We start from the raw sequence: 9,987 nt of genomic DNA, 5'->3' as shown, positions 1-9,987 counted from the left end.
TTCTACTATATCATTGTCAATACTTATACAATTTTCCATTACAAATAATCATAACTGAACTATAAAACATATGTTGCCATAAATGACAACCACATATCTCATCTTATTAGGCTGATTGGCCATATTGCCAACAAATGTAAATTGATCACCTATGACACATGAGTCTCTTCCTTTCCTTGGAAGGCTTGTAGCGTTCAAACAATTTGCTCTCCCATTAATTGTCTATTGTTCTTCAATTGCAAATCTTACATCTTATCTCTTTAGATAAAATAATACTCCATGCTTATATCCATCCAAATAATTCATTCATAAGGTTTGCTATAGAATAACTAATTCAAAAAGAAATTACTAAGTTGGCTTAGTGTTGTAACTCATATCCAATGGATTATTCATGTGATGCTGAAGATACTTGAGAAACACTATCACCTCTGCTAACTCTATCACTTAGCTAATAATGGTTGCTCAGTTTATGCTGATCACTCGGTAGACATTGCTGATTTGATTTTCACTTTATTGCCATCTTGATTATCACTTTGAAACAAAATTTCTTTGCTGACTCAGTTCTCATTGGAGCTTGGTTAACACTACAGCTTGGTGGGAACTATCAACTCAGTTGACATAGAAACTTAGTTGGCACTGTTTACTTCTTGCATAGTTAACTTTCTTTCTATGGTTCCTTTGTCAACTTGGTTAACACTACATATTATTAACTTGGTTTATCTATCCATTATGACTAAGTGTTTTGACACTAACTAACAATATATCTTGTAATGAGATTAACAATCTTTCCCTTTGACATTAGAGATAAAAATACTTTTCATACACAATATCTAAAAAACTTCTTTTGTCAAACATCCCCTTTTAGTACACTCTGTTGTGTAGCTCGATGTGCACTGAAAAATCTATTTTTGGTTTTTCTCAATTTTTAAATTTTTTTTTACATATCTTTCATGATGTACATATTTTCTCCTTTCTATATGTATCTCTCTTTACATGTATAAATATGTACATTCGACTTTCTCTATATGCATTCCCCTTTTGTACACCTCCTTTCCCCTTTGTACATCTTCTTTCCCCCTTGATTTTGTTACAAATACCAAAAATTTACAAGGTTATACCAAAATGAGAGAGAAAATCATTGTGTACCTTCAAAATTATAGACAATGTCTTGTCCTAGTTATCTTGTAGCACCTTTAAGATCTATAGCTCAATCTGAAGCTTCGTTGATAACTCATACATATGATCTGTAACTAACAACTTTGTGTCTTCACCAAATGTCCTTGCATGATCCATTCTCTTTAGGTTAATGTCCACGTCGAGAAATATCATACCTTGTATATCAATCAATGTTGCTCTTATTATGGCCTCTTCCTTTAGTAGTTATGCCTAAAGATCTATCAAAAATCTTGTTTTTTCAAAATGAATGGAACTGAATCTAGAATTGAGTGCTAATTGATTTGCACTATCTTTCAAGTTCATGTCAACTTTGGCCAATTTCTCTTTTACTTAATTGGTAAAGCTATTGGAATCACTTAACTTAAAAAATATAGATAGAATATTATTTACAATAATTTCTAATGCATAAACTAAAGTAGACAGTTCTACTTGATCTATTGCTATCTATTGTGCTATATTTTCTAGCGCTTTATTCTCAAACTTCCTTTCATCTTTCATAAGGAGTTTGTCTAGCCCATCAATGTCCTCATTGAATTTATGCACAATATCAATTAATTGATCAATGACGGGGACTTTATCATTTACCTCTAGTGATGGAGCATCAACAAATATTTCTTTAATGTCTTCCAAGACCTTGCTTCTATCTCTTTCAACTCTTAGCATTCATTGCGTTTCTCTTTTCTTCCATAGCTCTCCTAAAATTTCCATTTCCTCAGTTGATAGATTTAATTGGACCCAATTTAGGATTACAATCTCCTCATCATGATCAATGTCATCAACTATGTTCCCATTGACCTTGCTCTTGGCTACTGAATAAGGAATAATAGATTTTCCTTTGTCAACTAAGTTCTTCTACTACTGTAGCTCAGTTGAGACTATGTGAGCTTGCTACTCAATTACCTCTAAGATAGAGGTTGGTGTAGGTGTGACTTCTATTGCAATCTTCTTAGCATCAAAATCCTCAATTGTCTGAATCTCTGGAAGAGTTCCTTTTGATGTCAAAAATATTCTTCCACATCTTTGTTGTGGACCATACAACATCATCTATATTATTTGAAAAAAAATGAAAAGTTTTACATCTTGGAGTTTTTTTAGTTTCATTATTGGACACACCCTTCTCTATTTCTTTATAAGAAAGATTAGGCATGAGACTTCTTAGGGTCTTCTCTCTATTATCCTTCTCTATTTTTTTTGCAATATCCCAATGGTGTGAAACAACCTTTAGTAGATTTTAAGGAGTATTCCCTTTGGGCTCCAAAGGTCATATTTCCACTTTTCCATTTTCACAACTAATGCTTCCTAAATTTTCTTATGCTCATCTTTGCTTCTGGAGTCATGCTTAAAGTATTTATAACCTATCATACCCCTTCCTTCCCTTATATTTTCCATTTTTTGTTTGAAGTTAAGGGTTTCCTTCAAATATATAATTGGGGTATTGTATTCATCTTCATCCTTATCCTGAAGCTTTATTTTCTTCCTTGGTTTTCTTGTCTTGGAGGCAATAATCATAGGAGTAGATCTTGTACATATCCTAGGTGGAGGCTTGGATGGAGTCTTCACCTTCTTATTGGGAGGTTCCTCTACCTCTCTACTTCTTTTTCACTTTCCTCTACCTCTTCCTCATCTTCTTCCTCTTCTACATCATCACCCTTTCCTTCAGTGAGATGGAGAGGAGAATTATATTTGGAAAGTTTCTTTCCAATACTTTCTAGCTTCTTCTTCCCTCTCTTCAAAATTGTAGGAACTTAAATACCAAGTGAAACTATCTTATTAGCTTCATCTTATGTTCCAAAATAATTAGGCTTGGGGTTCATAGGCTCATTGATGATAGCCTCAATAATGTCGTTTGTATCATCAATATTCACCTTGTATGCCATAGGTTTTACCCATGCAAATCCTAGGTCTAACTACCTATATGTGAATCCTCAACTAGGAAGCATATATCCTGCTCATAATCCTCAAAAAATTTCTTAGGGATTCTAAGCCTTCTTTGAATCCATGATTCTTTCAAAGTTCTCACCCATCTCATTTATGAATTCATTTATCTAATATAGAATTGGGGTGTCCTGTAAGGCCCCTACCCTAGTACCATATTGTTATCCCTAAATAGCATGGACATGGTAAGAACAAGGGAGAGTGAGGAGGTGAGCTATCATGTCCTTATCTCTCATGCATGGTATGTGAATTATAGATTGTCATCATACATCATATGATAGAAGGGTGATAAGTAGGTTTCAGGATTTAGGTACGTCATGATTGGCATCTTCCTTATTAATATTGGACGTGAGATCTTATTAAGACTAATATGCATTGTATTAATATTGGACCTGAGATCTTATTAAGATTGATATACATTGTAGTCATTTTTCATAAATATCATATTCAAAATATCATAATGTCGGTAAGCTAGGACCCTATGGAATAAAGACTCGAGATGTTGTGATTTATAAAACTATGCTGATGGGTTCATATTATGTTCTGATCTATTAGGATAGTTGTTATAGGAGACCTTTGTGAAAATATGAATTTACACCCACTCTTATAATGTTAGTAATCAAACTATATGTAATTGAATCAAAGAATACTAGCTGCGATGATTTCATTTTTGTGGTGTTAACATAAGGTATGTAATTGGAACTAATTTTCATGATTGGCTGATTTAGCAATATAGATCCAATACTTCATCATTTGATTAGAAATGGATTAGAATGTGGTTTAGAATATTAGTTGGATCATTTGATTAGAAAATTATTTGATATGTAGATTCTGACATTTTAACATTTCAAAAACTTTATATGGAAATGATTGAGAAATAAAAGTCAATTATGATAATTAAGTATGCTAAAATTGATTATATGTGATGTGCAGATTTCTATATTTTAACATTTTGAATGAATTATTTGAAATGATTAGGAAGGGGAATTTAATTTAAAATATGTTGATATGGATTTTATAAAAAATTGAAATTTTTTGCATTTATGATATATGTATTTTATATGACCTCTTTGGACTACTGATGTTCGAGTTTAATATGTAGGAAGTGGAATCATGGAAAATTTTGGGGGGAAACAAGTCCAAACCTATGTGAACATAGTTTAACCAAGCTGAATCTTTTGAAGGTTCAAAAGCCTCATTGCGAAAGTATTTTGTTTTGTAATGTAAGTTTTCTTGTATGAGGAAATGTTTAATCATAAAGATGCATTAGGGACATGTCATGGTGAAGTGTAATGCATTTTAATGTGTCACTTGACACTTGTAATGGTCCATGTGTTGATGACATATCACATAGGGTGTTAGTCATAAAGTCACTTAATCTTAGTTTTTTTCTTTCCTTTCAATAAAAGTTTAAGTACACCCACTTGGGAGAGAGTGTTAGGATGGGTAACCATCAAATTGATTTTCGAATTCAAAATTGTCAAGGATTTTAAGGGGCCTAAATGGGATCCTAAAGTGTCATTTTATTGAAAGTAAGCCACCCTAATGGTAGTGTAACATGTTAGGGGCCTAAATTCAACCATTTTAGTGATTATCTAACTTAGGGGACTCCTTAAACAATGCCCTCTTGAACCAATTCGAAAATTGGGGTTTCCCCATGAGTGTACCCTCACCATTCCACTTAGTCAACTTTCTTATTTTTAAAGGGCAACAATGTAAGAAAGAGGGGGCTTGATGTTCCTACTAAAAAAAGCTTGGTAGAGAGCCTTTTAGAGGAGTGGTGACAAATTAGTGGGTGTTCACCCACTCTCTAAGTTTAGAGATAGTTAGGTTTTGGAGGGAGATTAAGGGAGCTCTTCAAAAACTTGCTTTGCCTTAGCTTAGACCAAGGTTAGTGTGTCCAAAACATGACCATTTCCTTCTTTTGTACTGCATAATGAATCTACAAGTAAGGAGAAATTTGCTATGGGTTCATGCAATGTATTGTGAATTTGGACATTGTGTTGTAATGTTTGTGAATCTTGTATTGTGGATTTGGATATTGTGTTGTGTTGTTTTGAAGAATGAGTGTTGTGTTCATGTAGTTTCTTGATTTTTTTCTTGATCTTGTTGTTTTGATTTAAATGTCAAGTTTTGATATGGGTGTGAGGGCTTCACTCACTCTTTGGGAAGGGAAGAGAAGTCTAGGGTGAAGGGCTTAGTTGGGCTTGAAATATAGTTGAGAACCTTGGAGTATGGGCTCCATTGTATGCCATATTCATTCATGTCTTGCTTTGGGAGTGATAAGGGAAATGATGGTGTAGAAAGGAAGATTATGGAAAATGGGTATTCAAGGATGCTATGGCAGTATGTGGAGGATTTTTGTGAAAGCCCCAAAAGGGTATGAATTTGTTGAATTATGCAAGTGCCGAAAGGGCATGAAAATTATTAAGGTAGATATGTGATGATATGGGAAGTCTCCCTCTTGAAAGCACACCTTCACCCTATGTTCAATGATTCTGATGGTGAATCATAGTTTAAACCTTGGAAGGGAGTATTATGTGTTATCTTGTAAGTTTCTCATGAATGATCATATGTTGTATGGGTTTATCCTAGTTGGGTCTTGTTTCCCCTACTCTGTGGGTGGCAGAAAGTGGGAGTTATTAATTTGGTGGTTTTCGTTACCTGTCGCGTTGAGATTGTTGAGCAGTTCTTCGAAACAACACTTATCTTTTATGGTGCTTATCTTCTGCATATATTTTTCCCTTCATGGTAGTATGATTCCATGAACTTCTACTAATCTCTCCAAAAAGGCTTCCAGGATCAATTAAGAAGCAACAGGTTGATAAGGGATTGCAGCCTGAGAGATTCTTGAAAAAAAGTCAAACCCATATGTATGCAGCAATATCTAGTATGGAATCTTAAAGTTGGATCAGTCATGAAAGAAGAGGATAGTCTTTATTTGGGATCATGTGAAATCTTGATAAAAGTCTGAAATTAAGCTTCATGCTGAATCATATGTCTGGATGTGGAGTAATTTAGTCTATTTGGTGGGCTATCCTATCATGTGATGATTTGATTGAAGAGCACATTATAAACTTTATTAAGATATAGAGAAGATCCACAGTTGAGTCCCTTGAGTGTTTAATTCCTTAAGGAGAGTTCCAGTGTTGATCCCTCTGCATCATTTTTGGTATCAGAGCTTGAGAGTTGCAGGTTGTGAAGTTATATGTTGAACACCCCTGATCAAGATTCCTCAATAGGGTCAAGCAAGATGGTGACCAATGTAGAGTTAGTGAAGAAAGTCGAGGAGCAAGAAGAACTTATCCAGAAAGAGAATAGGGAGTTGAAGGGGATAGTGGCAGAACTAGCCAGTAAGTTGGAATATATGCAGCATATAGTTGAGAAGAAAGAAATGAAAGAAGAAATGGAAGAAGAGGAAGACGTACCCGACAGTGAAGAAGATAGAATATCTGAGAACGAGAAGCCATTTTTTAAAGCTTTAAAGGCTTTGGGAGGAAAACTCGTTGAGTTACCTATGTTCACAGGAAAGATGGACGCTGAATTAGTGTTGGAATGGATTGAAGCCTTAGAGAATCATTTTGAATGTGAGAAAGTTTCAGAGCCGCAGCAAGTTAAGTTGGCTAAGTCCAGAATGAAGGGAGCAGCCCTTACACGGTGGAATTTCATGCAAGAAGAAAGGGTAAAGGAAGATAAGAGGAAGATCTGTTTGTGGAAGAAGATGGTGTTAATGATAAGAGAGACGTATCTCCCTGAAGACTATGAGGTACAATTGCATCAGAAGAGGCAGAATCTCAGACAAAGGGATATGGATGTCTATACTTATACAGAAGAATTTCAGAAGTTAAGTCTAAGGTCAAAATTTGCAGAACCCGAGAGTATCAAGGTAGCAAGATACCTAAATGGTTTGAGGATGAACATACAAGAAGAGTTGCAGTTGTTGAGTCCAAACACTGTCGCTAAATGCTATCAGTTGGCTTTGAAGGTGGAAGAGAAAATCAAAAGGAGACAAGAAAATAATAACAGAGGTAGAGGAAGACAACCATTCAGAGGAAGAGGTACATTTCCAGGAAGGAGTTCAAATTTTCAGCCACAAACGGAGATGCATAATGAAGTTAAAAAGTTTGATAATTTTAGAGGAAGTTTCAGAGGTAGAAGGCCAAATTTCAGAGGAAGATCACCAGGAAGGACGAATGGACCAATAAGATGCTACAACTGTAATTAGGAAGGTCATATGGCATACAAATGTCCAGCAAAAGCAAACTCTAGTACTCATGGCGAAAAGAGAATACACCTGGCACAAGAAGCGGATTTACAAGAAGATTCAGAAAGTTATGGTTATCCAAAAAAGGGGGAAGCACTTATGATGAGAAGAGCATTGTTGAAAAGGCCTGTCAAAGAAGAACCACCACAAAGGAAGTCCATTTTTAGAACTACCTGCAAATCTGGAGGAAAAGTTTGTAAGGTACTAGTAGACTCTGGTTCTACAAAAAATTTTGTGTCTCTTGAAATGGTGGAAAAGTTAAAACTACCAAGAATACAACACTCGTATCCTTACAAAATATCTTGGTTGAATAAAGGGTAGCAAACTATAGTGGAAGAGCAAGCTTGGGTGGAATTTCAAATTGGAGCCTATAAGGACAGATTATTGTTTGATATTGTTAATATGGATGCATGCCATTTACTTTTCGACAGACCCTGGCAATATGATCTCAAGGCACATCATGATGGAGTGAAGAATACATATACCATTACAAAGAATGGAAAGGTCATTGAACTGATACCTTTAGTTGAGCCAAGTCAAGAAGAATCAAAAGCCGCAGAAGCCAAAGTTATGGTGATGGGTAAGAAAGAATTCTTGAAAGACGTAAAATGAAAGAAAAGCCCACTCTTTGCACTGGTTCCGGTACTCAAAGACAAATTACAAAATGATGCTGAAAATCAGATTGAGGAAGAAAATTTAGAGATGGAGTCTTCAAACTTGAAGGTGGAAGTGATAGAAAAGAAGAAAAGAGAGGAAGAAGAAATGAGAAAACAAAAAGAAGAGGTAAGCAAGATAGAAGAGGAAATAAAAAGTTTGAGAAGGAAACGTGAAGAGAATGAAGCTAAGTTGAGAGAAAATAAAATGCAGAAAGAAGGAGTGCAGCAAGTAAATGTTGATGAAAAGAATAAAGAGGAAAGCCCTATGGGATTTGAGTGTGATAAAGTTATGGTTGGAACAATAATGTGTCCTTTGAAAATAGAGAAGAGTACAATGTTGGAAGGTACTCCTACAGAAAAGATTTTGGAGGCAACTGATGAAGCCTTAAATATGCATAATGAAGAAAAATGTCAAGAGGAATGGCATGAAGATGAAGCTAAGGAATGTGTAACAAAAAATTCTAAAGAAGAATCTGATTTATGGGAAAAATTTGCAGCCATTGTGGGAGAATGGAAAAGGCATGGCGGTAGTATGGAAACTCAGCTTGAAGAAGAAAAGAAAGAGTGCAATACTGTTATTGTTCTTGAGAAAAGTTGTAATAAGAAAGAGATATTTGAAAGTGAGATTACTACAGAAGATCAAGATGATGATACATGTTTAATAAAGGAAGAAGAGATAAATACAATTCTTAAGATTCAAGATGTGAAATTGGTTGATAGTCAAGAAGCAGATAAGTTTATGGTTACTATTGATGAAGATAGATATGATGCACATTACATGGTGTATAAGGAAGCTCATATTCAAAAAGAGAACTCAAATAATCTTAATGCTGATGATATGTTTTCTTCTAATAATGTTTATGCAGGGATGCAGATTTCATGTATAGTGAATCATGCTGGAGAATTTTCTGTGACATTTATAGCATTAAAGAATCAAAGCTACAAGGTGGAGAAGTTGGATATTATTTTTGTTTTTCTTGTAGATATGCTCATCCGAGTTCAGAGAAATTGGAAAGTTCAAAAGAAGAATGAGATTCATTTCTACAACACATCATCTCAAGAGGACTTGAGATTCATTCTACAGGGGAGTATGCTGCAGTGGCAGAGAAGAGAAACGCTATAGGAGGCAACATTGTTGAAAATGTAATAGGGAATTTAATGTTATGTTTTAAATGCTTTTAGTTTTTGAAGTTTGTAATAACGTCCTACATGTGGTGGCATACCTAGAGTAGCAGTTCGATAAGCTCTCCAGATATAGCCACCTAGGACCAGGTGTGTGGATCTTAAATTAGAATAGTTTTTTTTTAGTTCATAGGTGGAGTGTTTAATGATTTTTAGAATCCAATAATAGGTAGTAGGCAGTTTTTGAAATATTCCTGACTTAGAAAATGACTGTCTAATATTGGTAGAAAAATGTTTTAGATTGTTATCCTTTTTTTGGATAGAAGACATTCTTCTTTTCTAAAATAAGAAGAAAACATTTCACATCCTTTAATAGGAAAAAGAAAGTCAGTTTTAAGGGTGAGCCAGTCGGCTATGTAAGACACGAATCGAATTTGGAGAGATATGGAATTTTTTTAATTTTGTCTTTGTGCAAGTTTTCGATGGTCTGAGTTTTGAACGGATTTTTCTTATCTTCTCACTGGAAACAAGTTGATAGTTTGCAGAAGATTAAAAAAATTTAGTTTTGGGTCAGATTCGGTATGTTTGCAGAAAATTAGTCTCAGTGCATGGGTAATATCTCCCAAATGCACTGTTGGATTTTCATGAGCTTTGGATATGTTATTATAGGCCTAATTATGCCCATCTTCACTAGAGCGATTGAAGAGTTTTGATCTGGTTCAAGAGTTATTCATGTCTGAGTGCAGGCCTATCTAGAGACAGCAAGAAGCAATGTTTTGCAGAAAAATGTACTGTGATGCGTGGTCAATATCTCAGGTTTGAACCGTTGGATCT

The sequence above is a fragment of the Cupressus sempervirens genome, chromosome 7, assembly GCF_028749045.1.
Source record: "Cupressus sempervirens isolate cs-2001-9-10 chromosome 7, ASM2874904v1, whole genome shotgun sequence".
NCBI lineage: Eukaryota > Viridiplantae > Streptophyta > Pinopsida > Cupressales > Cupressaceae > Cupressus > Cupressus sempervirens.
The sequence above is the reverse complement of the archived record's forward strand: the minus strand, read 5'-3'. Positions refer to the sequence as shown.